Source organism: Doryrhamphus excisus, linkage group LG11 (assembly GCF_037039965.1).
Source record: "Doryrhamphus excisus strain RoL-2023G ecotype Guam linkage group LG11, RoL_Dexc_Guam_v1.1, whole genome shotgun sequence".
NCBI lineage: Eukaryota > Metazoa > Chordata > Actinopteri > Syngnathiformes > Syngnathidae > Doryrhamphus > Doryrhamphus excisus.
Genome location: NC_136367.1, coordinates 847340 through 861809, shown reverse-complemented (window position 1 = coordinate 861809; position 14470 = coordinate 847340). Strand labels below are relative to the sequence as shown.

Genomic DNA, 14470 nt, shown 5'->3' with positions numbered 1-14470 from the left:
GTAGAAAATGAATGAATGAATGAATAGAACGCTGTTAACTATACCCGGGGTGTCTAAAGTGCGTCCTGAGGGCTGTTTGTGTTGCGGCTGTTTTTTTTTTTTTTTGGCACATTCAAGAAAACAATTCTAAAAATGGAAAAGTTGTAATTTTACAAGAATAAAGTCAAAATATTAAGAGCGAAAGTTGTAATATAACGAGAAAAAGTCATAATTTTACAAGAATAGCGGTGTAATATAATTACGAAAAATGACGTGATTTTAGTAGCATAAAGTTGGAATTTTTGGAAAATGTAAAAATAAAGTCAAAATTACGAGAAGAAAACTGAAATTTAGCCAAATGATCTCAATTTCCAATATCAACCGATACCAATACCAGCATGTGTAGCCATAATTATTGGTACCGATAATGATCGGACATCTTTACTTAATGTGGAGTTTGCATGTTCTCCCTGTGCATGCGTGGGTTTCCTCCCACATTCCAAAAACATGCTAGGTTAATTGTCCATAGGTATGAATGTGAGTGTGAATGGTTGTTTGTCTATATGAGCATCTATGAGGCCTGCAGTTGGACACTTTTCTTTCTTTGTGGATTCCTGCAGAGATCAACAATCCCTTTCACCTGATGAGACAGACGGACTAGAGGAAGAGGAGGAGTGTGTGAAGGTTCAGTGAGTTCATCTAGTAAATAAGTGACTGACTCCTCTGAGTGCATTCCAAGGCTCCACCTCACCCTCCCGCCCAGCCTCTTTCCGGGGGATTCCTGGGGTTTCTGGGGCTGCTCTAAGCTGGATGTGTCAACATTTCCAGACCGCACTAGCAGCAGTGAAAGGGGGAGGGATGTTCATTCACGCTCCGATGTTTGGTGCAGCTGAAGAAGTGAAGGCCAGCAGATTGTCCTGCTGCCCTCCCGCCCCCCTGCCGGCTTCTAACAAAAACATACTCAGTGTCTGAGTCAGTGTAGTTTCTTGCCAAAACGAACCAATGCAACCAGCAAACTGGTCCATCCCCCAAGAGAGCCATCACTGCGATCCTGTCAGACATAAACCTCCATATGTGAACCTCCAGCCTCCGTGATGCTCACTCGTCACCTACATGGAGATAAGGGCACTCCCGAGCACGGGTCTCCAACGGGACTCCTAGAGAGCGGCTACACACAATAACCAGCACAGAAAACTTTCTAGTTCTTCCAGAATCTGCACCTAAAACCACCTGATTTAAAGGGGACCTTTGTATTGAGTTGTGGACTCCCAGAGAGCAGCTACACTCAATAACCAGCACAGAAAACTTTCTAGTTCTTCCAGAATCTGCACCTAAAACCACCTGATTTAAAGGGGACATATTATGCTCATTTTTCGGCCCTTTGTATTGAGTTGTGGACTCCCAGAGAGCAGCTACACTCAATAACCAGCACAGAAAACTTTCTAGTTCTTCCAGAATCTGCACCTATTCAGCTGTATTTCTTTGGATTTGCGGTTCCTGCAAAACGGTCTGTTTTAATGTATTCCACCCACGGCTTCCCTGCGGGCAGGCCCACTCCGTTGTGGGCGGACACCCCTGCAATTCAATTCAACATTCAGATTCATAATCACCTGACTTCATTTTCGACTTGATGGGGGAAAAAAGCGCGGAAGCACACAAGGAAGCAAAGCGTTGTGTTTCTCCGCCACGGTGGCTTTCAAGTTGAACATTCCAGGGCTGCAGTTAAGCTGCATTGAGACAGCAGTGCGAGTTTGAAGGTGAGGCCAATGGGGCCTTTGCAGCTACTTAATATATTCCAAGAAGATTTCCACCTCCAGTTGCCCCACATAATGGTTTCCATGGTGACAGATTCTTGGATCCGAGCTGCAGAAATCATCACATGGAAAAACGACCCCGACTTCCACCCACCGATGACACTTTTCAAAGGTGTCCTTATTCTATCCTGCTTTTGTCCTCTGCATGTCTGCTTTCCCATGGTCCATTGCAGCAGCACCACATGTCCTCTACCTTTTTTCCCACAGACGCCATTCATCCTATAGCCATGACAACATTCGCATTTCTTATGCTTCAACAGTTTGGGTGAAAACAACATTCTTAATTGAGACCTACACGCATTTGTTGGGTGCACAAACACATGCACGCATGCAGCATCGCTGGCTGTAGGGCGATTGCTCCTCCACATCAACGTGCACATCATTAGGTGAACACATTAATTGGATTGACATTATTTCTTACAGGGATTTGGTTAGAGTACGTTTTGGTTAGTCGGACTAAAAATATATATTTTTGAGAAAACCATCCTTCTAGCTTGACATTGAGGTTCTGCTCCAATTTTGGATCAATATTTGCAATAAAATGTAATTATTATCCTGTTAGATTCACCCGTAGAACCATCCCCTTTTCTCTTGAGCCAGTTGTTGCGTGCTCACTCAGGAAAACACGGAATACAGTCACACATTACGTGTCCGTCTTGAGCTAACAATGTACACTAACCAAGGTTCCTCTGTATTTCTTTTTGCAAGGTGGCCGCTGTTATGAATTCCTAAAAGATGAGTCTTTATCACATGCATGAGTGTAGACACGCGTGAACGAGGGTGCTGTGGGTATGAAATTCCGAGTCAGTGATCACTGAATCATTTTGAGTGTTGATTCTGTTATGAATTGTCTGGGTAACCACAAAGAACAGTCATTCCATGACTCAGCTATGTTGTGTTGCCTCTTACATCAACTTTCTCCACCCTGATGACCTTCAAGGGCACCCCCCCACTCACGCCCTCCCACGTCTCTTGGCTTTGTTTGATCACATGTGACTCTGCAAAAATCCCATTTCACAGCTCGCCGTCTATCACATCCACAGCTTTTTTGTCCTCCAAGATGGGGGAGACTTGCTGACCTGGCAGGCTGAACCTGACTTGGCTCGTTTTGCATGACTGCTGGACATTGGCTGGAAATGAAGGCAAAAAGACACCCTTGGCAGCCAATTCAATAAAGAAACCCAGCAGAGCCTCCTCCGCCAGAGTCCCTTGGTTCCAAATGTACCACCAAGAGTACACTTACAAAAACTGCAATCCAAGCACAATTAAAAACGTGCAATCAAGGTCAACCAGGGAATTGAAAGGTTTACAACGATGATTGCAAATAGAAGCATCAGTGCAAAATGAAATGTTTGATGTCAAACTAAACACATATTCTCTAATCCCTTGTTTCTGGCGCTTCATTGGTTGATTAGTGAATTTCCACAAAGTAGGATTCCTTATTTATTCATGGAATATTAGGTAGAAGGTAGAGCATAGAAAACCTGCTTTTGGCATTCAAAATGTTTTTTAACCCTTGTAATCCGATGCACGTTCAAATGAAATAAAACCATTACCATAACATTATTAGAGCCCTCCATACATGAGTAACACCCCTATAGTTACATTTACACTACAATTACCATGATACGCCAAACTATCTCAATTTCCGATTCCGATATCAACGATACCAGCATGTGTACCAAGAATTATTGGTACCGATAATGATCGGACATCTTTACTGAATATTAAAGTTTTTTATAGTAATGCTCAGACTTTATTCTAATATGTCTACATTATTCTTGTAAAATGACTGCTTTACCCACCATTTTTCTTGTCGTTTTGGGTAGATTTTAATTGTTTTTTTCGAACTACATTTATAAGGCAGAAAAGTGTAAAAAGCAAAGTAGGTTGGTGAGATACTGAAACGCTCTCACGATTGCAAGCACGCTGATGGGAGCATCATGCTCCTGTGCGCCATCTTTTAAACACACACAGAATCTGTACGGGTGTTCCGGGTAACTGAATGACTCCGAAAAGAGATGCAATAAATAGGACAACAAACACAAAGATCTCCTGCGACAGGTTAGCAGCAGCCATGTACTTCACTTCAACGGACTAGTGTGAGACACATCATATCAGTTCTCGTCTTCGCTTCCTAAAAAAACCCTTCTAGCTGAACGAATGCACAAAATGGCAAGGTGTGACACGTGATACAGTAGAGCAAGGTTAAAAATAGCCTCCCAGTCGACTGATAGGGCACCGCTAGACACAGTCATTGGATCGGGAAGCCTCTGAGCTATTAGGATTTTATGTGGTCTGGAACCTGAGAACACAAAGAATCAAACATTCTCACGCACGTTGAAGCCAAGAGTGTCCTGTATTGGGCGAGCGTGGATACTAATAATAGCGATGACGCGACGACTGGAGTACCATTTCTGTTCTTTCAGCTGTAGTATCCTCACTGTGGTTTGATGTCATTTACAAACTGTGATGTCACATTTCCAGATCGCTTTCTCATCTGTTATGATCCTTACATATGTGCTTTCACGCACCCACTCATTGTGTATGCCAGGGGAGTCCAAAGTGTGGCCTAGGGGCCGTTTGCCATTACATTCATACATTTAGAACATTCTAAAAATGGAATTTTACAAGAAAACTAATAAAAAAACAACAGTATTACAAGAATAAAGTCAAAATGTTAAGAGAAAATTGAGGAAAATAATCTCATGGAAAAAGTATGAGAATATTATAAATAGAATAAATAGTAGAAAAAAGTTGGAATATTATGAGAAATGTTTGGAAAAATAATTTGTGGAAAAGGTTATAATCAAAATATTATGGAAATAACATCAAAATTTGAAGAAGAAAATTTACAAGAATAACATTGAAACAGTTGGAAGTTGCAATTGAATATTTAATAATATTTTGAGGAAATAATAAAATAATAATGATATTCGGCTGCACGGCGGTCTAGTGGTTAGCACGCAGGTATCCATGAGGCTCCTTTGTTAATCGGCGCTAACGTTAGCAATCAAGCTAACCACCAACTACAGTCTTAAAAAGCGTCATATTTACTTCCTTTCCTTGTTGATTTCTGTATTTAATGAACCTTTGGCTCATCATTATGTTTATGTAATATGAGTTCCGCTACTTAATGATGTTGCTACATGCGCTGCTACCCTGTTGAAAGTGAGCATGTAAAGGCTAGCATAGCACGTCTGGCGGAGAACCTGATAGCCAACACTTGACTCAATGGATCGGATCTTTCAATCAGTTTGTCATTGTTCCCTTCCAATAAAAAGAAGCCTAAAATCAAGATACTATCTAGTTCAATTCCAAGTTGAGGATTGAGTTTTGTGTTCAATGTGAAGAATTTGTGGCGAGGGAAAAGCAACACACATCCATCCATCAAAGACATTCCAGGGTTATAATGGGAATAGTTTCTCCCACTCTGTGTCAGAAGTGCAAGCATCTTGCCTTAGGGTGAGATGAACAAAGGCCTCTTTCATTGCCTCCACCAGCCTGGAGATGCAGAGAGGTGCATCATGGGAAGCCAACTGGCAGACATACAAGTGGAGTTCAACACGCAGGACAGCTTTCATACAAATTCACTCGGCTCCCTGAAAAAGATCCGGTTCTTTCGGCTCCCAAGCGGCTCCTCTGATTTTTTGTTGTTGTTGGTGGTGCTCCAAATACTGTACATATAACGCATTTGTAATGTAAAAAAATACAATTATACCAATGTGTACTATTTATACGATTCTTATTTATAGGGACAGATCGTTCACGAACTACCCATCACTAGATTACAAGATATGTGGAATAACCACAATGCATTCATCATTTAATGAGTACTAGTGTTTGATATCATGTTTTCATGAATTGATACCACAGCTTCAGATATCATTTATTACAAAAATGTGTTTCGGAATGTATTATTGTTTAATGAGTACCAGCGTGTCTAACATCATTAATTCTTCAATTGATTTATATATTTATATATACATATTTAATGAATTGCACATGGACTGATATCATTTATTGCTGGATTCAGTCAAATATTGTTGAATGAATACCACATTATCTGATATCATTTATTCCTGAATTAATTCATTTCACATTCAATGAATACCATAGTGTCTGATATCATTTATTCCTAAATTCATGTACATGTTTTTGATAAATACCAGAGTGTGATTTATCCTTTAACTTCCTGGTGTAAAATATGTATGTGAATTCCATATGATACATTCTACACGTATTTGGTCACATGGGAGGGAGGGGCTTTCTTTGTGGTAATTGTTTTTAATTCTGCAAAGCACTTTGTGTTGCATGTGCTCTACAAATAAAGTTGATTTGATTTGATGACATAATGTCTAGATGTCTATGATTTGGAGTACCGTGTGTACCAATGTGTTGTGTACGTTTGTTCCCCAGTGACAAGAAGCCTTTGCCACGGTCAAATCCAAGTCCACAAAACCAACAGAAGATGCCTGCTATTTTCCAGGTACGCTGATCACAAATCAGTTTTTCATCAATCCTTGCAGTGGATTCTTCTTGCCAAATTTGCTGAATAATTCGGACTTCTTTGCAGCGCCGAGTGCGCGAGACGAGCAATGACATCCTGTTGAAAGGATCCTCCCAGCCAACACCCCTCCCTCCCAACAATGACCTCACCCCGGGCCGCTGACTGTTTGAAATGTAGACACAACATGGCTTTAGCTACGGTAGAGCCACCCTCGTCCATCTTAGCTCTTTTATACATTTCCGCATCATAATCAAAACTGCTGACTAGAAGAAGAGAGTGTTAGAAATGTGGGATACAAAAACATAACACAACCAAAACACCATGATTCAGCATGTTTCTATCCGCCAACTCAACAGTACTACTTTCCTGCCCACAAAATGAAGCGTGAGGTAAGTCACCATTGATGCACTACACGCTGATGGGACACGTGTCTATCGGCTATGACTGTAGTCGCAGGATAAGTCACACATGCACATCGAGCAGCTCCGTGGATGCAAGTTGAAACAGAGCGTAGCAATTCCTCAGTGTCTTGCCAACATTGGAATAGTAGCGCTGCGCTAATCCAACACAAACATCTTGTTCTACTAGACAATGTTTTCATTTACAGGACAACATAACACTTTACACATGCCTCATTCTTCCTTGTTGGGCCTCCTCAGCCTCCCTACATGCCCTCGCCATCATTTTCTACTATTACAAAGCACATGCTCATTATCCCGTTAGCGCATGGTGTTTTGTCTAATTCATGGAAGGAGACAGGATAAGCTACTAAAGAGTTTAGCCCTCAGTTCAAGAGGTGAATGTGCTTGAGGTGGGAGGAGCCGCTTGGGACTTCAGACGCGACACTGATGATTTATGTGTCTTGATGATTGGACACTTAAAGACGTACGCTAACAATGTATTTTATTGGATAGCTTCGTGGCAATTTGCCTCAGATAAGCAGAAAATAACAAAGGAGCAGTGGACTCTCATGGAAAATGCTTCTGGTGGAGTCGTGCGATCACACTACGAGTGGGTGCACAGAGGAAAAAGTGCAGCAGTAATAACAGGAGAAACATTAGAACTGAGGAGTGTTTCCCCTTGGTTTACAGCTTTGGGAGGACGGGCAGCTTAGCCGACTGAGACGTCATCACTCCTTTACACGTAAGCCTGAACTACGCTACAGCGGGGCTGTCCCGACCTTTTCCAGCCAAGGTCGCATAGCGAAACGTGGAAGGATGCAACTCTGCCACTTTGATGTTTTTTAGAAGCAATAGATGAAGGGTTTCCTAAGAGGTTCTCAAGAAAAAAAAGACTCTCATTTGTATTGACTTCCTTTTTGATGTTTCTTTTTACGTTTATGAAATATGTAATAATATTTGGGGTATTTTATTCCCAAAATATTTAGAATATTATAACTTTTTCCCAAATGAATTTTATGAAAATTATACATATATATGTATATATATATTTTGTAATTTTTGGTCTCATAATTAGACTTTATTCCCATAATAATTTTACTTAACTTCATGCACAACCTAATTTTCACAAAATTAACCCTTTTTTTTTGTTTCCCATAATATTACAACTTTTAAAAAATCATTTTATTTTCTAAAATCACATTATTTTTCCTCATAATATTATGAAATTTTTTTCACAAAATGATGACTTTCTCATATTTTAATTTTAATATGTTTACTTTATTCTTGCATAATCATGTTCATTTTTTAGTTACATTTTTTTCACATTGATGCGGGTTGTAAATAGGCCCAGAGCCACACTTTGGTCACCCCTGATGTTAAGACCCTTAGCTATATTGTGCTTGTGTTTGTTTTACACACAACCCGTTATGAATAGATAGAATTATATTACATATATTACTGCCGTGGTTGCAAACATACAGTAGTGTGAAAAAGTGTTTGCCCCCTTTCTCATGTCTTGTTGTTGTGCACAAACATGGCTGAAGGAAAAACCAAATGAAGACTTTGGAGCGGCCTAGTCCAAGTCCTGACCTGAATCCTATTGAGATGCTGTGACATGACCTTCAAAAGTCTTCATGCTGCAAAAGCCTCCATTGTGGCTGAATGACAACAATTCTGCAAAGATGAGTGGGACAAAATTCCTCCACAGTTGGAAGAGACTCATTGCAAGTTATTACAAACGCTTGATTGCAGTTGTTGCTGCTAAAGTTGGCCCAACCGGTTGTTATAATGCAAGGTTTCATTTAAAAGCTGTATTTTGTGTTCATTTGTTAGAAACATTGAAGTGTGACGCATGCACACCGTCCGTACTGCACGTAAACGTAGCGTGATAGCGTGATAGCGTGATAGCGTGATAGCGTGACGTACGTATAGACAGGAAACAGTGAGAAGAAGAGCGATCAGGGTGAAGAACAGAAGTGCTGTTTGTTGAGCAGCTCACGCTGGCAGCAGTCCAGCCTCACATAGCTTTGTGCTGACATAACCCACGCATGACAACATGCTTTTTTCATACTTCCTCATGCTTCCTCATGCTTCATATTTGTAAATGCAGACACCAAAGTCATTCACGTAACTAATTATTAGCACATAAATATTCAACTAGTTCCTGACTCATGTCGGGAATACCAGCGCTCCGTGTTCAATATGCTGACGCAGGGTGTTGAGGAAAAAAGGAGGAATCCTCTTACAGTCTGCAGGGTTTCAAAGCCTGGCAACTCTGACGGACTTGTTTTAGTGGACACCCCCACACCACGCCCCCGCAGCTTTGTTCCTAAACCCCAACTCCAAAACTGAACGCTATAAATCAGGGGTGTCCAAAGTGCAGCACGGGGGTCATTTGCAGCCTTTTATCCACCTGCAGAACGGTCGCGGGGGTGCTGGAGCCTATCCCAGGTGTCTTCGGGCGAGAGGCGGAGTACACCCTGGACTGGTGGCCAGCCAATCACAGGGCACATATAGACAAACAACCATTCACACTCACATTCATACCTATGGACAATTTGGAGTTAGCCAATTAACCTAGCATGTTTTTGGAATGTGGGAGGAAACCGGAGTAAACCCACGCATGCACGGGGAGAACATGCAAACTCCACACAGAGATGGCCGAGGGCGGAATTGAACCCTGGTCTCCTAGCTGTGAGGTCTGCGCGCTAACCACTATACCGCCATGCCACCTGATAGCTGGAACAATAGGCTTTTATTGAAGGTTGGAATGAGCTCTCAACACACACAACTCCTCACCCCTCAACCCCCCAACACCAGAACACATTTACAGCAACACACAGGAGTCTTATTTATATCTTATTTTATATCATATAATATATATTATAATATATATAATATATGTCAGCTATATTGAGTAATTGGAGTGTAACGGTGACTATAGGGGTGTTATATCATGTCTAGAGGGCTCTAATAATGTAGAAAAACACATTTAGAAGGTCGTTAAGAGGTTTTTATGATCTTCTTTCTGGGCGTGGGGTGGGAGTGAGATTAGTTATTAATCACAAAGCCTGTAATTAATTTGATCAGTCCGAAAAAAGAAAAATGCATGCAATAAGAGGATGCCTCCAGGAATGAATGTGTTTACAATGACTCAATGTGTTTGAGTTCTACTACTGCTACTACTACTACTACTACTACTACTACTACTACTACTACTACTACTACAGAATTTGGGTGGATTTATGGCATGGCATCAGAAAGAGAGAAAAGAAGTGAAAAATCCACAGACCCTCTATTTGTGTCAGGGAGAAAGTTACATGGAAATATATTATTTATCAATAACTTCTTTCAATGGTTTATTATCAACTTCACTCTTCCACACTGTGGTGCATTCAATGACCGTCAAAAGTAGGACATGTTCACGGTATCAGTGAAAGAAAAACAACCACTTTGTGTGCTTTCTAGCAAGACAAAGCATCGTGTAAAGGATATAGTAGTACAATGTCAACACATGTACTACATTGTATAATACATTATAGTAGTAGTGGGAAGTCACGTGGACGGCAAGCATAGTGAGACCAGCATAAGTGTGATGCAATAAGTGTGCAATCATTGCGGTCATTTTATGTTATTGCAAAAAGTGGCATTCGAGCCCCGACCCCCCCCCCCCCCCCCCACCGCTACCCCAACACACGCACGCGCACATCACACACACAATAAAATGGAGGGTATCGTACACGAGAAAAACAGCGTGGGCTACTGTAAGAAGGAACAAAGGACTCCTTCCGCCATGTAAGTGATGACGAACAACAACGTCTGTCAAAGCACACAGGACACTTCTAGGAGAACACCACACCTCCACGCTGGGGTCCATCGTGGGGGAAAAGGTGCTGGAAGATGGAGGCTGATGCTGCATCCGGCGCGGACACACAAAAGACACACAAAGAGAAGAGCGTGGAAATGCTGTATCACTGCACCAACGGACGCAGGCGCATCCAAGCATGCGACGTCCGAGGAAGCCAACAAAATACAACCCCTGCAGAGCCATTCCTTCTTCAAGGCAAATACAGCACAATAAATACTGCTAAACTACAGTAGTAGTAGTACTTATAGTTGATCGCTATTTTAACAATACAACTGCAAGTGTACACGGTGTCCCTAGATATCTAATACACTGTACACACATATATTCACATAAAAGTTACATTTCATTCATGAAATTCACACATTAAAATGTCATATTTTAAGAAAATAATTCAAAAAATGAGAAACTGTAACAAATAAATACAAAACATATTTTTATCATTTAATATTGAATAATATACACATACTTTATACAGTTACATTTAATTAATTCATACATAAACACAATAATGACAATTGCATGTTTAATATTAAATAGAATTATTATATAAAAATATTACAATTACTAGAGTAAATAAACAAGAATTTATTACATTATATTATACATATATTATATGATTTAATATTTCTGAATATACACATATTTTATATAGTTACATTTAATTAATTCATACATAAACACAATAATAATAATAATGTTAAATAGAATTATTGTACAAAATAATACAATTACTAGAGTCAATAAACAACAATTTATTATAGTATACATATATTAAATAGTAATTCTATTTATAATAGTATATATTATGATTTAATATTTAATAACATACACATATTTGATATAGTTACATTTAATAAATTCATACATAAACACAATAATGACAATTAAATTTTTAATATTAAATAGAATTATTATATAAAATATTACAATTACTAGAGTAAATAAACAAGAATTTTTATACATATATTAAATAGTAGTCATATTTATTTGTATTTATAATAGTATATGTATATTATATTTTACTGCTGAACATAATGAACATAATTTCTTTTAAATATATAATATTTATATAATTAATATATTTTTTTTAATAACTGTACATTTTTGCAACATTGCCTGTTTAGGGTCAGCGTGTATTTTGAGACTGAAGATGAGTCATCGCGGTAGTACACGGAGTTGACACGAATTGTAACATCGGAGCTCGGTGAATGAAACGCTACGGAGTCGTTGATGCCGTGACCGTGGAATAAACAACGCGCGTGTTTGCATGAACGCGGGGACAGCAGCTCCGTCAAAACCCCAACAGGATGTGGTTGAGTTTTGTTTCACCGTTCAACCAGCGTTCACACCCCGACACGTTCGAGCCTTCCACGTTAGCTGCCAACATCCACACACAGCGTATGGACACGTCTTCCACAGATCCCACTCGTAGTTTGCAGCCCCAAGACATGCTAGCAACCAGGAGCCCCAAGACATGCTAGCAACCAGGAGCCCCAAGACATGCTAGCAACCAGGAGCCCCAAGACATGCTAGCAACCAGGAGCCCCAAGACATGCTAGCAACCAGGAGCCCCAAGACATGCTAGCAACCAGGAGCCCCAAGACATGCTAGCAACCAGGAGCCCCAAGACATGCTAGCAACCAGGAGCCCCAAGACATGCTAGCAACCAGGAGCCCGAGTGCAAGAAAGGAAAAGTGCACGCCTGCTCACCTTTTGCTGCTTTCGTGCTCGATCCGGCGCGTAAGTTCTTTCACATGGTGATCGCTTTACCCTCCCGTCGCCCGGCTGACTCGTTCTCCTGCGGGTTGGAACAACACGTCCGTGATTGTGCGGTGTGTTGCTGCTACGATTCCGTGTGAGGCGACCGTGCACGGCGTGCTGCTGTTTGTTACACTTGACTGGAACGCCTACATTGTTGACAGTAGTCCGCTGACGTCACCCCGTCCGCTCATTCACAACATGGCCAGCCCGCCGCACCTTGGCGTCGCTGCCGTTCGCCAGCACGGGAGTCCCCCCCTTCCGTGTGCGCAGCTCAGCTTGGAGAATCGCTCTACTACGTGACTACGTTACTACCTTGCGTACGGACAGACCCCGCCCCTATAGCGCGCACACGGCAGCAGTGGCACACTATACACGCTATACACACTATGCACACGATGCACACTATGCACACTATACACACTATACACACTATGCACACTATACACACTATACACTAGTAAAGCAATCTGACATGTTTGATTGGATAGCAACCTTACACATTTTATATCAATCTTTCATATTTTATTCTTAAACACATCTTAGACATTTCATTATATACACTGTTTGATATTTTACTACACAGTTTATACTATTTATATTATATATCGAGCTTAGATCAATAGTATATATCATGTAATCAATCTGTGATATTTTTTATAAATACGGTACTAAATAATTGATTATATTTCACCTAAATAGTGTATATTATTGTACATCAAGCATGGCAACAACTGCAATCAAGCGTTTGTGATAACTTGCAATGAATCGCTTACAGCCCTGTAGAGGAATTTTGTCCCACTCATCTTTGCAGAATTGTTGTCATTCAGCCACAATGGAGGCTTTTCGAGCAAGAAGCGCCTTTTTAAGGTCCTAACACAGCATCTCAATGGGATTCAGGTCAGGACTTGGACTAGGCCGCTCCAAAGTGCACTTGCTGGTGTGTTATGGATCGTTGACCTGCTGCAGTTTCAGCTTGAGGTCACCAACAGATGGACGGATATTCTCCTTCAGGATTCTTTTTGGTAGACGGTAGAATTCATGGTTCCATTTATCCTGGTCCTGAAGCAGTAAAACAGCCCCAGACCATCACACTACCACCGCCATATTTTACTGGAATGCAGATGTGATGCAAGAAGATGCAAGAACTTTTGCATGTTCAAATGAAATAAAACTATTACCATTACCATTACCATGACCATGACCATGACCATGACCATGACCATGACCATGACCATGACCATGACCATGACCATGACCATGACCATGACCATGACCATGACCATGACCATGACCATTACCATTACAACCGGACGCACACCATACTGTACGCTACCTGACAAATGTATGCAAGATTCATAAAGTCATCCATTTTGACGCTACCCCAACCTCCACTATATCATTTTGCTCAGGTACACAGTATGGAAGTAGACAAGCGTCAAGTAGTGATCTTTTGGGTTCAGCCAATGACATCATCCAGCATCTTATCCTCCAGATCCATGAAGGCATTCACATTGATTCTTGGAGAAAGCCTCAGGGAAGATCATGGTGGTGTTTCAAAATCAGGCCTGGATTGCCTTGAAGTTGTGACCTCTTTGTCTCAGTGCTTCGCTTTCACAGTCAGCAGCTTGATGGCCATGCGCTAAATGCATGAGGAGAATTCAATTAGAGGAGTGTAGACTGTCTGCGCGCACACACACACACACAAACACACACACACACACACACACAGATGGATACAGAGTGTGCACTGGCATTCTTGCACTCAATGACCTCTTCCTGAGGCTTTGACAGAGCACCGACTGAGGGTGGATGAGAAAAAAGAAGGGGCGGTGTGGGGTGGGGGTGGGGGGGGGTGCATGGATTGATGATGAGGAGTGTGGGGGTCGTGGCAGTGAATGAATCGACATAGTGATGACTTTGGCCTAACCACACAGCAAGTTCTTACTTCAGGAAGTTCAAGTGAGTCTAATAAAAGCAGCGTGTGAAATGAAACCCGCAGACAAAGAGAAAGTTTGATTCTCAACTCTTTCTCTTCAGGACGAGGCAAGGCAGACAACTGGACAACAACCACCAAGGATGAAGGTTTGACAGTAGGGATGCTGGTGCTGGACTCCTATTTCTCTGACATCTGCTGAGT

At 41.2% G+C, this 14470-nt stretch overlaps 1 protein-coding gene across 1 annotated transcript in view; it reads right to left on the bottom strand.

Moving 5' to 3' along the window:
* Positions 1-12592, bottom strand: part of bach2b (BACH transcriptional regulator 2b) — a 30617-nt gene extending 18025 nt beyond the window's left edge. Inside the window, exon 1 of the mRNA XM_058080118.2 lies at positions 12283-12592. The gene's annotated coding sequence lies outside the window, so the exon portion shown is untranslated. The remainder of the gene's footprint in view (positions 1-12282) is intronic.
* Between the last annotated feature and the right edge of the window lie 1878 nt (positions 12593-14470).